This window comes from Opisthocomus hoazin, chromosome 17 (genome assembly GCF_030867145.1).
Source record: "Opisthocomus hoazin isolate bOpiHoa1 chromosome 17, bOpiHoa1.hap1, whole genome shotgun sequence".
Taxonomy (NCBI): domain Eukaryota; kingdom Metazoa; phylum Chordata; class Aves; order Opisthocomiformes; family Opisthocomidae; genus Opisthocomus; species Opisthocomus hoazin.
The window spans coordinates 15792925-15808962 of NC_134430.1; positions in this window are offsets into that span (position 1 = coordinate 15792925).

Here is a 16038-nt window from a genome sequence, read left to right on the forward strand (position 1 = left end):
GGTAAAGATGGTGTCCCAGCCAGGCTCCTTTCGCAGCCCTGCTCTTGAAATGCGAACGTCTGCAGATAGCTGGCAGCCAGAAGGGGCTAGCCTGCAAAGCTGTTGCTCAGCCTCATCTGCCCATGGCACTGCTCGCACAGAGGCACAGAGAATGGGGCTCCTTGCTTGTCTTGCCACCTCAAACTTCAAACGTAGCCAGGGAAAGATTGTGTACCTGCTAGCCTCCTTTCGCAGCCCTGCTCTTGAAATGCGAACGTCTGCAGATAGCTGGCAGCCAGAAGGGGCTAGCCTGGAAAGCTGTTGCTCAGCCTCATCTGCCCATGGCACTGTTCGCACAGAGGCACAGAGAATGGGGCTCCTTGCCTGTCTTGCCACCTCCAGCTTCAAACGTAGCCTGGGAAAGATGGTGTACCTGCTAGGCTCCTTTCGCAGCCCTGCTCTTGAAATGCGAACGTCTGCAGATAGCTGGCAGCCAGAAGGGGCTAGCCTGGAAAGCTGTTGCTCAGCCTCATCTGCCCATGGCAGTGCTCGCACAGAGGCACAGAGAATGGGGCTCCTTGCTTGTCTTGCCACCTCAAACTTCAAAAGTAGCCTGGGAAAGTTGGTGTCCCAGCCAGGCTCCTTTCGCAGCCCTGCTCCGAAAGTGCGAACGTCTGCAGATAGCTGGCAGCCAGAAGGTGCTAGCCTGGAAAGCTGTTGCTCAGCCTCATCTGCCCATGGCAGTGCTCGCACAGAGGCACAGAGAATGGGGCTGCTTGCTTGTCTTGCAAACTAAAACTTCAAACGTAGCCTGGGAAAGATGGTGTCCCAGCCAGGCTCCTTTCGCAGCCCTGCTCTTGAAATGCGAACGTCTGCAGATAGCTGGCAGGCAGAAGGGGCTATCCTGGAAAGCTGTTGCTCAGCCTCATCTGCCCATGGCACTGCTCGCACAGAGGCACAGAGAATGGGGCTGCTTGCTTGTCTTGCCACCTCAAACTTCAAACGTAGCCAGGGAAAGATGGTGTACCTGCTAGGCTCCTTTCGCAGCCCTGCTCTTGAAATGCGAACGTCTGCAGATAGCTGGCAGCCAGAAGGGGCTAGCCTGGAAAGCTGTTGCTCAGCCTCATCTGCCCATGGCACTGTTCGCATAGAGGCACAGAGAATGGGGCTGCTTGCTTGTCTTGCCACCTCAAACTTCAAACGTAGCCAGGGAAAGATGGTGTACCTGCTAGGCTCCTTTCGCAGCCCTGCTCTTGAAATACGAACGTCTGCAGATAGCTGGCAGCCAGAAGGGGCTAGCCTGGAAAGCTGTTGCTCAGCCTCATCTGCCCATGGCACTGTTCGCATAGAGGCACAGAGAATGGGGCTGCTTGCTTATCTTGCCACTTGAAACTTCAAACGCATGCTGGGAATGGTGGTGTCCCTGCCAGGCTCCTATCACAGCCCTGCTCCGAAAGTGCGAACGTCTGCAGATAGCTGGCAGCCAGAAGGGGCTATCCTGGAAAGCTGTTTCTCAGCCTCCTCTGCCCATGGCAGTGCTCGCACAGAGGCACAGAGAATGGGGCTGCTTGCTTGTCTTGCCACCTCAAACTTCAAACGTAGCCTGGGAAAATTCGTGTCCCAGCCAGGCTTCTTTCGCAGCCCTGCTCCGAAAGTGCGAACGTCTGCAGATAGCTGGCAGCCAGAAGGTGCTAGCCTGGAAAGCTGTTGCTCAGCCTCATCTGCCCATGGCAGTGCTCGCACAGAGGCACAGAGAATGGGGCTGCTTGCTTGTCTTGCCACCTCAAACTTCAAACGTAGCCTGGGAAAGATGGTGTACCTGCTAGGCTCCTTTCGCAGTCCTGCTCTTGAAATGCGAACGTCTGCAGATAGCTGGCAGCCAGAAGGGGCTAGCCTGGAAAGCTGTTACTCAGCCTCATCTGCCCATGGCAGTGCTCGCATAGAGGCACAGAGAATGGGGCTCCTTGCTTGTCTTGCCACCTCAAACTTCAAACGTAGCCTGGGAAAGATGGTGTCCCAGCCAGGCTCCTTTCGCAGCCCTGCTCCGAAAGTGCGAACGTCTGCAGATAGCTGGCAGCCAGAAGGGGCTAGCCTGGAAAGCTGTTGCTCAGCCTCATCTGCCCATGGCAGTGCTCGCACAGAGGCACAGAAAATGGGGCTCTTTGCCTGTCTTGCCACCTCAAACTTCAAACGTAGCCTGGGAAAGATGGTGTACCTGCTAGGCTCCTTTCGCAGCCCTGCTCTTGAAATGCGAACGTCTGCAGATAGCTGGCAGCCAGAAGGGGCTATCCTGGAAAGCTGTTGCTCAGCCTCATCTGCCCATGGCACTGTTCGCATAGAGGCACAGAGAATGGGGCTGCTTGCTTATCTTGCCACTCGAAATTTCAAACGCATGCTGGGAATGGTGGTGTCCCTGCCAGGCTCCTATCACAGCCCTGCTCCGAAAGTGCGAACGTCTGCAGATAGCTGGCAGGCAGAAGGGGCTAGCCTGGAAAGCTGTTGCTCAGCCTCATCTGCCCATGTCACTGTTCACATAGAGGCACAGAGAATGGGGCTCCTTGCTTATCTTGCCACTTGAAACTTCAAACGCATGCTGGGAATGGTGGTGTCCCTGCCAGGCTCCTATCACAGCCCTGCTCCGAAAGTGCGAACGTCTGCAGATAGCTGGCAGCCAGAAGGTGCTATCCTGGAAAGCTGTTGCTCAGCCTCATCTGCCCATGGCAGTGCTCGCACAGAGGCACAGAGAATGGGGCTCCTTGCTTGTCTTGCCACCTAAAACTTCAAACGTAGCCTGGGAAAGATGGTGTACCTGCTAGGCTCCTTTCGCAGTCCTGCTCTTGAAATGCGAACGTCTGCAGATAGTTGGCAGGCAGAAGGGGCTAGCCTGGAAAGCTGTTGCTCAGCCTCATCTGTCCATTACACTGCTCGCACAGAGGCACAGAGAATGGGGCTGCTTGCTTGTCTTGCCACCTCAAACTTCAAACGTAGCCTGGGAAAGATGGTGTACCTGCTAGGCTCCTTTCGCAGTCCTGCTCTTGAAATGCGAACTTCTGCAGATAGCTGGCAGCCAGAAGGGGCTAGCCTGGAAAGCTGTTGCTCAGCCTCATCTGCCCATGGCAGTGCTCGCACAGAGGCACAGAGAATGGGGCTCCTTGCTTGTCTTGCCACCTCAAACTTCAAAAGTAGCCTGGGAAAGTTGGTGTCCCAGCCAGGCTTCTTTCGCAGCCCTGCTCCGAAAGTGCGAACGTCTGCAGATAGCTGGCAGCCAGAAGGTGCTAGCCTGGAAAGCTGTTGCTCAGCCTCATCTGCCCATGGCAGTGCTCGCACAGAGGCACAGAGAATGGGGCTGCTTGCTTGTCTTGCTACCTCAAACTTCAAACGTAGCCTGGGAAAGTTGGTGTCCCAGCCAGGCTCCTTTCGCAGTCCTGCTCTTGAAATGCGAACGTCTGCAGATAGCTGGCAGCCAGAAGAGGCTAGCCTGGAAAGCTGTTGCTCAGCCTCATCTGCCCATGGCAGTGCTAGCACAGAGGCACAGAGAATGGGGCTCCTTGCTTGTCTTGCAAACTATAACTTCAAACGTAGCCAGGGAAAGATGGTGTACCTGCTAGGCTCCTTTCGCAGCCCTGCTCTTGAAATGCGAACGTCTGCAGATAGCTGGCAGCCAGAAGGGGCTAGCCTGGAAAGCTGTTGCTCAGCCTCATCTGCCCATGGCACTGTTCGCATAGAGGCACAGAGAATGGGGCTGCTTGCTTGTCTTGCCACCTCAAACTTCAAACGTAGCCAGGGAATGATGGTGTACCTGCTAGGCTCCTTTCGCAGCCCTGCTCTTGAAATGCGAACGTCTGCAGATAGCTGGCAGCCAGAAGGTGCTAGCCTGGAAAGCTGTTGCTCAGCCTCATCTGCCCATGGCAGTGCTCGCACAGAGGCACAGAGAATGGGGCTGCTTGCTTCTCTTGCCACCTCAAACTTCAAACGTAGCCTGGGAAAGTTGGTGTACCTGCTAGGTTCCTTTTGCAGTCCTGCTCTTGAAATGCGAACGTCTGCAGATAGCTGGCAGCCAGAAGGGGCTAGCCTGGAAAGCTGTTGCTCAGCCTCATCTGCCCATGGCAGTGCTCGCACAGAGGCACAGAGAATGGGGCTCCTTGCTTGTCTTGCAAACTAAAACTTCAAACGTAGCCTGGGAAAGTTGGTGTCCCAGCCAGGCTCCTTTTGCAGCCCTGCTCCGAAAGTGCGAACGTCTGCAGATAGCTGGCAGCCAGAAGGGGCTAGCCTGGAAAGCTGTTGCTCAGCCTCATCTGCCCATGGCACTGTTCGCATAGAGGCACAGAGAATGGGGCTGCTTGCTTATCTTGCCACTTGAAACTTCAAACACATGCTGGGAATGGTGGTGTCCCTGCCAGGCTCCTATCACAGCCCTGCTCCGAAAGTGCGAACGTCTGCAGATAGCTGGCAGCCAGAAGGTGCTAGCCTGGAAAGCTGTTGCTCAGCCTCATCTGCCCATGGCACTGCTCGCACAGAGGCACAGAGAATGGGGCTCCTTGCTTGTCTTGCAAACTATAACTTCAAACGTAGCCTGGTAAAGATGGTGTACCTGCTAGGCTCCTTTCGCAGCCCTGCTCTTGAAATGCGAACGTCTGCAGATAGCTGGCAGCCAGAAGGGGCTAGCCTGGAAAGCTGTTGCTCAGCCTCATCTGCCCATGGCACTGCTCGCACAGAGGCACAGAGAATGGGGCTGCTTGCTTGTCTTGCCACCTCAAACTTCAAACGTAGCCAGGGAATGATGGTGTACCTGCTAGGCTCCTTTCGCAGCCCTGCTCTTGAAATGCGAACGTCTGCAGATAGCTGGCAGCCAGAAGGGGCTAGCCTGGAAAGCTGTTGCTCAGCCTCATCTGCCCATGGCACTGTTCGCATAGAGGCACAGAGAATGGGGCTGCTTGCTTATCTTGCCACTTGAAACTTCAAACGCATGCTGGGAATGGTGGTGTCCCTGCCAGGCTCCTATCACAGCCCTGCTCCGAAAGTGCGAACGTCTGCAGATAGCTGGCAGCCAGAAGGGGCTACCCTGGAAAGCTGTTGCTCAGCCTCATCTGCCCATGGCACTGTTCGCACAGAGGCACAGAGAATGGGGCTGCTTGCCTGTCTTGCCACCTCAAACTTCAAACGTAGCCTGGGAAAGTTGGTGTCCCAGCCAGGCTCCTTTCGCAGCCCTGCTCCGAAAGTGCGAACGTCTGCAGATAGCTGGCAGGCAGAAGGGGCTACCCTGGAAAGCTGTTGCTCAGCCTCATATGCCCATGGCACTGTTCGCATAGAGGCACAGAGAATGGGGCTGCTTGCTTGTCTTGCCACCTCAAACTTCAAACGTAGCCAGGGAAAGATGGTGTACCTGCTAGGCTCCTTTCGCAGCCCTGCTCTTGAAATGCGAACGTCTGCAGATAGCTGGCAGCCAGAAGGTGCTAGCCTGGAAAGCTGTTGCTCAGCCTCATCTGCCCATGGAACTGCTCGCACAGAGGCACAGAGAATGGGGCTCCTTGCTTGTCTTGCCACCTCAAACTTCAAACGTAGCCTGGGAAAGATGGTGTACCTGCTAGGCTCCTTTCGCAGCCCTGCTCTTGAAATGCGAACGTCTGCAGATAGCTGGCAGCCAGAAGGGGCTATCCTGGAAAGCTGTTGCTCAGCCTCATCTGCCCATGGCACTGTTCGCATAGAGGCACAGAGAATGGGGCTGCTTGCTTGTCTTGCCACCTCAAACTTCAAACGTAGCCAGGGAATGATGGTGTACCTGCTAGGTTCCTTTTGCAGCCCTGCTCTTGAAATGCGAACGTCTGCAGATAGCTGGCAGCCAGAAGGTGCTAGCCTGGAAAGCTGTTGCTCAGCCTCATCTGCCCATGGCAGTGCTCGCACAGAGGCACAGAGAATGGGGCTGCTTGCTTGTCTTGCCACCTCAAACTTCAAACGTAGCCTGGGAAAGATGGTGTACCTGCTAGGCTCCTTTCGCAGTCCTGCTCTTGAAATGCGAACGTCTGCAGATAGCTGGCAGCCAGAAGGGGCTATCCTGGAAAGCTGTTGCTCAGCCTCATCTGCCCATGGCAGTGCTCGCACAGAGGCACAGAGAATGGGGCTCCTTGCTTGTCTTGCCACCTCAAACTTCAAACGTAGCCTGGGAAAGTTGGTGTCCCAGCCAGGCTCCTTTCGCAGCCCTGCTCCGACAGTGCGAAAGTCTGCAGATAGCTGGCAGCCAGAAGGGGCTAGCCTGGAAAGCTGTTGCTCAGCCTCATCTGCCCATGGCAGTGCTGGCACAGAGGCACAGAGAATGGGGCTCCTTGCTTGTCTTGCAAACTATAACTTCAAACGTAGCCTGGTAAAGATGGTGTCCCAGCCAGGCTCCTTTCGCAGCCCTGCTCTTGAAATGCGAACGTCTGCAGATAGCTGGCAGCCAGAAGGGGCTAGCCTGGAAAGCTGTTGCTCAGCCTCATCTGCCCATGGCACTGCTCGCACAGAGGCACAGAGAATGGGGCTGCTTGCTTGTCTTGCCACCTCAAACTTCAAACGTAGCCAGGGAAAGATGGTGTACCTGCTAGGCTCCTTTCGCAGCCCTGCTCTTGAAATGCGAACGTCTGCAGATAGCTGGCAGCCAGAAGGGGCTATCCTGGAAAGCTGTTGCTCAGCCTCATCTGCCCATGGCACTGTTCGCATAGAGGCACAGAGAATGGGGCTGCTTGCTTGTCTTGCCACCTCAAACTTCAAACGTAGCCAGGGAATGATGGTGTACCTGCTAGGCTCCTTTCGCAGCCCTGCTCTTGAAATGCGAACGTCTGCAGATAGCTGGCAGCCAGAAGGGGCTATCCTGGAAAGCTGTTGCTCAGCCTCATCTGCCCATGGCAGTGCTCGCACAGAGGCACAGAGAATGGGGCTCCTTGCTTTTCTTGCCAACTAAAACTTCAAACGTATCCTGGGAAAGATGGTGTACCTGCTAGGCTCCTTTCGCAGCCCTGCTCTTGAAATGCGAACGTCTGCAGATAGCTGGCAGCCAGAAGGGGCTAGCCTGGAAAGCTGTTGCTCAGCCTCATCTGCCCATGGCAGTGCTCGCACAGAGGCACAGAGAATGGGGCTCCTTGCTTGTCTTGCCACCTCAAACTTCAAACGTAGCCTGGGAAAGTTGGTGTCCCAGCCAGGCTCCTTTCGCAGCCCTGCTCCGACAGTGCGAACGTCTGCAGATAGCTGGCAGCCAGAAGGGGCTAGCCTGGAAAGCTGTTGCTCAGCCTCATCTGCCCATGGCACTGCTCGCACAGAGGCACAGAGAATGGGGCTCCTTGCTTGTCTTGCAAACTATAACTTCAAACGTAGCCTGGTAAAGATGGTGTCCCAGCCAGGCTCCTTTCGCAGCCCTGCTCTTGAAATGCGAACGTCTGCAGATAGCTGGCAGCCAGAAGGGGCTAGCCTGGAAAGCTGTTGCTCAGCCTCATCTGCCCATGGCACTGCTCGCACAGAGGCACAGAGAATGGGGCTGCTTGCTTGTCTTGCCACCTCAAACTTCAAACGTAGCCAGGGAAAGATGGTGTACCTGCTAGGCTCCTTTCGCAGCCCTGCTCTTGAAATGCGAACGTCTGCAGATAGCTGGCAGCCAGAAGGGGCTATCCTGGAAAGCTGTTGCTCAGCCTCATCTGCCCATGGCACTGTTCGCATAGAGGCACAGAGAATGGGGCTGCTTGCTTGTCTTGCCACCTCAAACTTCAAACGTAGCCAGGGAATGATGGTGTACCTGCTAGGCTCCTTTCGCAGCCCTGCTCTTGAAATGCGAACGTCTGCAGATAGCTGGCAGCCAGAAGGGGCTATCCTGGAAAGCTGTTGCTCAGCCTCATCTGCCCATGGCAGTGCTCGCACAGAGGCACAGAGAATGGGGCTCCTTGCTTGTCTTGCAAACTAAAACTTCAAACGTAGCCTGGGAAAGATGGTGTACCTGCTAGGCTCCTTTCGCAGTCCTGCTCTTGAAATGCGAACGTCTGCAGATAGCTGGCAGCCAGAAGGGGCTAGCCTGGAAAGCTGTTGCTCAGCCTCATCTGCCCATGGCACTGTTCGCATAGAGGCACAGAGAATGGGGCTGCTTGCTTATCTTGCCACTTGAAACTTCAAACGCATGCTGGGAATGGTGGTGTCCCTGCCAGGATCCTATCACAGCCCTGCTCCGAAAGTGCGAACGTCTGCAGATAGCTGGCAGCCAGAAGGGGCTACCCTGGAAAGCTGTTGCTCAGCCTCATATGCCCATGGCACTGTTCGCATAGAGGCACAGAGAATGGGGCTGCTTGCTTGTCTTGCCACCTCAAACTTCAAACGTAGCCAGGGAAAGATGGTGTACCTGTTAGGCTCCTTTCGCAGCCCTGCTCTTGAAATGCGAACGTCTGCAGATAGCTGGCAGCCAGAAGGTGCTAGCCTGGAAAGCTGTTGCTCAGCCTCATCTGCCCATGGCACTGCTCGCACAGAGGCACAGAGAATGGGGCTCCTTGCTTGTCTTGCCACCTCAAACTTCAAACGTAGCCTGGGAATGATGGTGTACCTGCTAGGCTCCTTTCGCAGCCCTGCTCTTGAAATGCGAACGTCTGCAGATAGCTGGCAGCCAGAAGTGGCTATCCTGGAAAGCTGTTGCTCAGCCTCATCTGCCCATGGCACTGTTCGCATAGAGGCACAGAGAATGGGGCTGCTTGCTTGTCTTGCCACCTCAAACTTCAAACGTAGCCAGGGAATGATGGTGTACCTGCTACGTTCCTTTCGCAGCCCTGCTCTTGAAATGCGAACGTCTGCAGATAGCTGGCAGCCAGAAGGTGCTAGCCTGGAAAGCTGTTGCTCAGCCTCATCTGCCCATGGCAGTGCTCGCACAGAGGCACAGAGAATGGGGCTGCTTGCTTGTCTTGCCACCTCAAACTTCAAACGTAGCCTGGGAAAGTTGGTGTACCTGCTAGGCTCCTTTCGCAGCCCTGCTCTTGAAATGCGAACGTCTGCAGATAGCTGGCAGCCAGAAGGGGCTATCCTGGAAAGCTGTTGCTCAGCCTCATCTGCCCATGGCAGTGCTCGCACAGAGGCACAGAGAATGGGGCTCCTTGCTTGTCTTGCCACCTCAAACTTCAAACGTAGCCTGGGAAAGTTGGTGTCCCAGCCAGGCTCCTTTCGCAGCCCTGCTCCGACAGTGCGAACGTCTGCAGATAGCTGGCAGCCAGAAGGGGCTAGCCTGGAAAGCTGTTGCTCAGCCTCATCTGCCCATGGCAGTGCTCGCACAGAGGCACAGAGAATGGGGCTGCTTGCTTGTCTTGCCACCTCAAACTTCAAACGTAGCCTGGGAAAGTTGGTGTACCTGCTAGGCTCCTTTCGCAGTCCTGCTCTTGAAATGCGAACGTCTGCAGATAGCTGGCAGCCAGAAGGGGCTAGCCTGGAAAGCTGTTGCTCAGCCTCATATGCCCATGGCACTGTTCGCATAGAGGCACAGAGAATGGGGCTGCTTGCTTGTCTTGCCACCTCAAACTTCAAACGTAGCCAGGGAAAGATGGTGTACCTGCCAGGCTCCTTTCGCAGCCCTGCTCTTGAAATGCGAACGTCTGCAGATAGCTGGCAGCCAGAAGGTGCTAGCCTGGAAAGCTGTTGCTCAGCCTCATCTGCCCATGGAACTGCTCGCACAGAGGCACAGAGAATGGGGCTCCTTGCTTGTCTTGCCACCTCAAACTTCAAACGTAGCCTGGGAAAGATGGTGTACCTGCTAGGCTCCTTTCGCAGCCCTGCTCTTGAAATGCGAACGTCTGCAGATAGCTGGCAGCCAGAAGGGGCTATCCTGGAAAGCTGTTGCTCAGCCTCATCTGCCCATGGCACTGTTCGCATAGAGGCACAGAGAATGGGGCTGCTTGCTTGTCTTGCCACCTCAAACTTCAAACGTAGCCAGGGAATGATGGTGTACCTGCTAGGCTCCTTTCGCAGCCCTGCTCTTGAAATGCGAACGTCTGCAGATAGCTGGCAGCCAGAAGGGGCTATCCTGGAAAGCTGTTGCTCAGCCTCATCTGCCCATGGCAGTGCTCGCACAGAGGCACAGAGAATGGGGCTCCTTGCTTGTCTTGCCAACTAAAACTTCAAACGTAGCCTGGGAAAGATGGTGTACCTGCTAGGCTCCTTTCGCAGCCCTGCTCTTGAAATGCGAACGTCTGCAGATAGCTGGCAGCCAGAAGGGGCTAGCCTGGAAAGCTGTTGCTCAGCCTCATCTGCCCATGGCAGTGCTCGCACAGAGGCACAGAGAATGGGGCTGCTTGCTTGTCTTGCCACCTCAAACTTCAAACGTAGCCTGGGAAAGTTGGTGTCCCAGCCAGGCTCCTTTCGCAGCCCTGCTCCGACAGTGCGAACGTCTGCAGATAGCTGGCAGCCAGAAGGGGCTATCCTGGAAAGCTGTTGCTCAGCCTCATCTGCCCATGGCAGTGCTCGCACAGAGGCACAGAGAATGGGGCTCCTTGCTTGTCTTGCAAACTATAACTTCAAACGTAGCCTGGTAAAGATGGTGTCCCAGCCAGGCTCCTTTCGCAGCCCTGCTCCGACAGTGCGAACGTCTGCAGATAGCTGGCAGCCAGAAGGGGCTAGCCTGGAAAGCTGTTGCTCAGCCTCATCTGCCCATGGCAGTGCTCGCACAGAGGCACAGAGAATGGGGCTCCTTGCTTGTCTTGCCACCTCAAACTTCAAACGTAGCCTGGGAAAGTTGGTGTCCCAGCCAGGCTCCTTTCGCAGCCCTGCTCCGACAGTGCGAACGTCTGCAGATAGCTGGCAGCCAGAAGGGGCTATCCTGGAAAGCTGTTGCTCAGCCTCATCTGCCCATGGCACTGTTCGCATAGAGGCACAGAGAATGGGGCTGCTTGCTTGTCTTGCCACCTCAAACTTCAAACGTAGCCAGGGAATGATGGTGTACCTGCTAGGCTCCTTTCGCAGCCCTGCTCTTGAAATGCGAACGTCTGCAGATAGCTGGCAGCCAGAAGGGGCTAGCCTGGAAAGCTGTTGCTCAGCCTCATCTGCCCATGGCAGTGCTCGCACAGAGGCACAGAGAATGGGGCTCCTTGCTTGTCTTGCCAACTAAAACTTCAAACGTATCCTGGGAAAGATGGTGTACCTGCTAGGCTCCTTTCGCAGTCCTGCTCTTGAAATGCGAACGTCTGCAGATAGCTGGCAGCCAGAAGGGGCTAGCCTGGAAAGCTGTTGCTCAGCCTCATCTGCCCATGGCACTGTTCGCATAGAGGCACAGAGAATGGGGCTGCTTGCTTATCTTGCCACTTGAAACTTCAAACGCATGCTGGGAATGGTGGTGTCCCTGCCAGGCTCCTATCACAGCCCTGCTCCGAAAGTGCGAACGTCTGCAGATAGCTGGCAGGCAGAAGGGGCTACCCTGGAAAGCTGTTGCTCAGCCTCATCTGCCCATGGCACTGTTCGCATAGAGGCACAGAGAATGGGGCTGCTTGCTTGTCTTGCCACCTCAAACTTCAAACGTAGCCTGGGAAAGATGGTGTACCTGCTAGGCTCCTTTCGCAGCCCTGCTCTTGAAATGCGAACGTCTGCAGATAGCTGGCAGCCAGAAGGTGCTATCCTGGAAAGCTGTTGCTCAGCCTCATCTGCCCATGGCAGTGCTGGCACAGAGGCACAGAGAATGGGGCTCCTTGCTTGTCTTGCAAACTATAACTTCAAACGTAGCCTGGTAAAGGTGGTGTCCCAGCCAGGCTCCTTTCGCAGCCCTGCTCTTGAAATGCGAACGTCTGCAGATAGCTGGCAGCCAGAAGGGGCTAGCCTGGAAAGCTGTTGCTCAGCCTCATCTGCCCATGGCACTGCTCGCACAGAGGCACAGAGAATGGGGCTGCTTGCTTGTCTTGCCACCTCAAACTTCAAACGTAGCCAGGGAAAGATGGTGTACCTGCTAGGCTCCTTTCGCAGCCCTGCTCTTGAAATGCGAACGTCTGCAGATAGCTGGCAGCCAGAAGGGGCTATCCTGGAAAGCTGTTGCTCAGCCTCATCTGCCCATGGCACTGTTCGCATAGAGGCACAGAGAATGGGGCTGCTTGCTTGTCTTGCCACCTCAAACTTCAAACGTAGCCAGGGAATGATGGTGTACCTGCTAGGCTCCTTTCACAGCCCTGCTCTTGAAATGCAAACGTCTGCAGATAGCTGGCAGCCAGAAGGGGCTAGCCTGGAAAGCTGTTGCTCAGCCTCATCTGCCCATGGCACTGTTCGCATAGAGGCACAGAGAATGGGGCTGCTTGCTTATCTTGCCACTTGAAACTTCAAACGCATGCTGGGAATGGTGGTGTCCCTGCCAGGCTCCTATCACAGCCCTGCTCCGAAAGTGCGAACGTCTGCAGATAGCTGGCAGCCAGAAGGGGCTAGCCTGGAAAGCTGTTGCTCAGCCTCATCTGCCCATCCCAGTGCTCGCACAGAGGCACAGAGAATGGGGCTGCTTGCTTGTCTTGCCACCTCAAACTTCAAACGTAGCCTGGGAAAGATGGTGTACCTGCTAGGCTCCTTTCGCAGCCCTGCTCTTGAAATGCGAACGTCTGCAGATAGCTGGCAGCCAGAAGGGGCTATCCTGGAAAGCTGTTGCTCAGCCTCATCTGCCCATTGCACTGTTCGCATAGAGGCACAGAGAATGGGGCTGCTTGCTTATCTTGCCACTTGAAACTTCAAACGCATGCTGGAAATGGTGGTGTCCCTGCCAGGCTCCTATCACAGCCCTGCTCTTGAAATGCGAACGTCTGCAAATAGCTGGCAGCCAGAAGAGGCTATCCTGGAAAGCTGTTGCTCAGCCTCATCTGCCCATGGCACTGTTCGCATAGAGGCACAGAGAATGGGGCTGCTTGCTTATCTTGTCACTTGAAACTTCAAACGCATGCTGAGAATGGTGGTGTACCTGCTAGGCTCCTTTCGCAGCCCTGCTCTTGAAATGTGAACGTCTGCAGATAGCTGGCAGCCAGAAGGGGCTAGCCTGGAAAGCTGTTGCTCAGCCTCATCTGCCCATGGCACTGTTCGCATAGAGGCACAGAGAATGGGGCTGCTTGCTTATCTTGCCACTTGAAATTTCAAACGCATGCTGGGAATGGTGGTGTCCCTGCCAGGCTCCTATCACAGCCCTGCTCCGAAACTGCGAACGTCTGCAGATAGCTGGCAGGCAGAAGGGGCTACCCTGGAAAGCTGTTGCTCAGCCTCATCTGCCCATGGCAGTGCTCGCACAGAGGCACAGAGAATGGGGCTCCTTGCTTGTTTTGCCACCTCAAACTTCAAACGTAGCCTGGGAAAGTTGGTGTCCCAGCCAGGCTCCTTTCGCAGCCCTGCTCCGAAAGTGCGAACGTCTGCAGATAGCTGGCAGCCAGAAGGGGCTATCCTGGAAAGCTGTTGCTCAGCCTCATCTGCCCATGGCAGTGCTCGCACAGAGGCACAGAGAATGGGGCTGCTTGCTTGTCTTGCAAACTAAAACTTCAAACGTAGCCTGGGAAAGATGGTGTACCTGCTAGGCTCCTTTCGCAGCCCTGCTCTTGAAATGTGAACGTCTGCAGATAGCTGGCAGCCAGAAGGGGCTAGCCTGGAAAGCTGTTGCTCAGCCTCATCTGCCCATGGCAGTGCTGGCACAGAGGCACAGAGTATGGGGCTCCTTGCTTGTCTTGCAAACTAAAACTTCAAACGTAGCCTGGTAAAGATGGTGTCCCAGCCAGGCTCCTTTCGCAGCCCTGCTCTTGAAATGCGAACGTCTGCAGATAGCTGGCAGCCAGAAGGGGCTAGCCTGGAAAGCTGTTGCTCAGCCTCATCTGCCCATGGCACTGCTCGCACAGAGGCACAGAGAATGGGGCTGCTTGCTTGTCTTGCCACCTCAAACTTCAAACGTAGCCAGGGAAAGATGGTGTACCTGCTAGGCTCCTTTCGCAGCCCTGCTCTTGAAATGCGAACGTCTGCAGATAGCTGGCAGCCAGAAGGGGCTATCCTGGAAAGCTGTTGCTCAGCCTCATCTGCCCATGGCACTGTTCGCATAGAGGCACAGAGAATGGGGCTGCTTGCTTGTCTTGCCACCTCAAACTTCAAACGTAGCCTGGGAAAGATGGTGTACCTGCTAGGCTCCTTTCGCAGCCCTGCTCTTGAAATGCGAACGTCTGCAGATAGCTGGCAGCCAGAAGGGGCTATCCTGGAAAGCTGTTGCTCAGCCTCATCTGCCCATGGCAGTGCTCGCACAGAGGCACAGAGAATGTGGCTCCTTGCCTGTCTTGCCACCTCAAACTTCAAACGTAGCCAGGGAAAGATGGTGTACCTGCTAGGCTCCTTTCGCAGTCCTGCTCTTGAAATGCGAACGTCTGCAGATAGCTGGCAGCCAGAAGGGGCTATCCTGGAAAGCTGTTGCTCAGCCTCATCTGCCCTTGGCAGTGCTCGCACAGAGGCACAGAGAATGGGGCTGCTTGCTTGTCTTGCCACCTCAAACTTCAAACGTAGCCTGGGAAAGTTGGTGTACCTGCTAGGCTCCTTTCGCAGTCCTGCTCTTGAAATGCGAACGTCTGCAGATAGCTGGCAGCCAGAAGGGGCTATCCTGGAAAGCTGTTGCTCAGCCTCATCTGCCCATGGCAGTGCTGGCACAGAGGCACAGAGAATGGGGCTCCTTGCTTGTCTTGCAAACTATAACTTCAAACGTAGCCTGGTAAAGATGGTGTCCCAGCCAGGCTCCTTTCGCAGCCCTGCTCTTGAAATGCGAACGTCTGCAGATAGCTGGCAGCCAGAAGGGGCTAGCCTGGAAAGCTGTTGCTCAGCCTCATCTGCCCATGGCACTGCTCGCACAGAGGCACAGAGAATGGGGCTGCTTGCTTGTCTTGCCACCTCAAACTTCAAACGTAGCCAGGGAAAGATGGTGTACCTGCTAGGCTCCTTTCGCAGCCCTGCTCTTGAAATGCGAACGTCTGCAGATAGCTGGCAGCCAGAAGGGGCTATCCTGGAAAGCTGTTGCTCAGCCTCATCTGCCCATGGCACTGTTCGCATAGAGGCACAGAGAATGGGGCTGCTTGCTTGTCTTGCCACCTCAAACTTCAAACGTAGCCAGGGAATGATGGTGTACCTGCTAGGCTCCTTTCGCAGCCCTGCTCTTGAAATGCGAACGTCTGCAGATAGCTGGCAGCCAGAAGGGGCTATCCTGGAAAGCTGTTGCTCAGCCTCATCTGCCCATGGCAGTGCTCGCACAGAGGCACAGAGAATGGGGCTCCTTGCTTGTCTTGCCAACTAAAACTTCAAACGTAGCCTGGGAAAGATGGTGTACCTGCTAGGCTCCTTTCGCAGCCCTGCTCTTGAAATGCGAACGTCTGCAGATAGCTGGCAGCCAGAAGGGGCTAGCCTGGAAAGCTGTTGCTCAGCCTCATCTGCCCATGGCACTGTTCGCATAGAGGCACAGAGAATGGGGCTGCTTGCTTATCTTGCCACTTGAAACTTCAAACGCATGCTGGGAATGGTGGTGTCCCTGCCAGGCTCCTATCACAGCCCTGCTCCGAAAGTGCGAACGTCTGCAGATAGCTGGCAGCCAGAAGGTGCTAGCCTGGAAAGCTGTTGCTCAGCCTCATCTGCCCATGGCAGTACTCACTCAGAGGCACAGAGAATGGGGCTGCTTGCTTATCTTGCCACTTGAAACTTCAAACGCATGCTGGGAATGGTGGTGTACCTGCTAGGCTCCTTTCGCAGCCCTGCTCTTGAAATGCGAACGTCTGCAGATAGCTGGCAGCCAGAAGGGGCTAGCCTGGAAAGCTGTTGCTCAGCCTCATCTGCCCATGGCACTGCTCGCACAGAGGCACAGAGAATGGGGCTCCTTGCTTGTCTTGCCACCTCAAACTTCAAACGTAGCCTGGGAAAGATGGTGTACCTGCTAGGCTCCTTTCGCAGCCCTGCTCTTGAAATGCGAACGTCTGCAGATAGCTGGCAGGCAGAAGGGGCTATCCTGGAAAGCTGTTGCTCAGCCTCATCTGCCCATTGCACTGTTCGCATAGAGGCACAGAGAATGGGGCTGCTTGCTTATCTTGCCACTTGAAACTTCAAACGCATGCT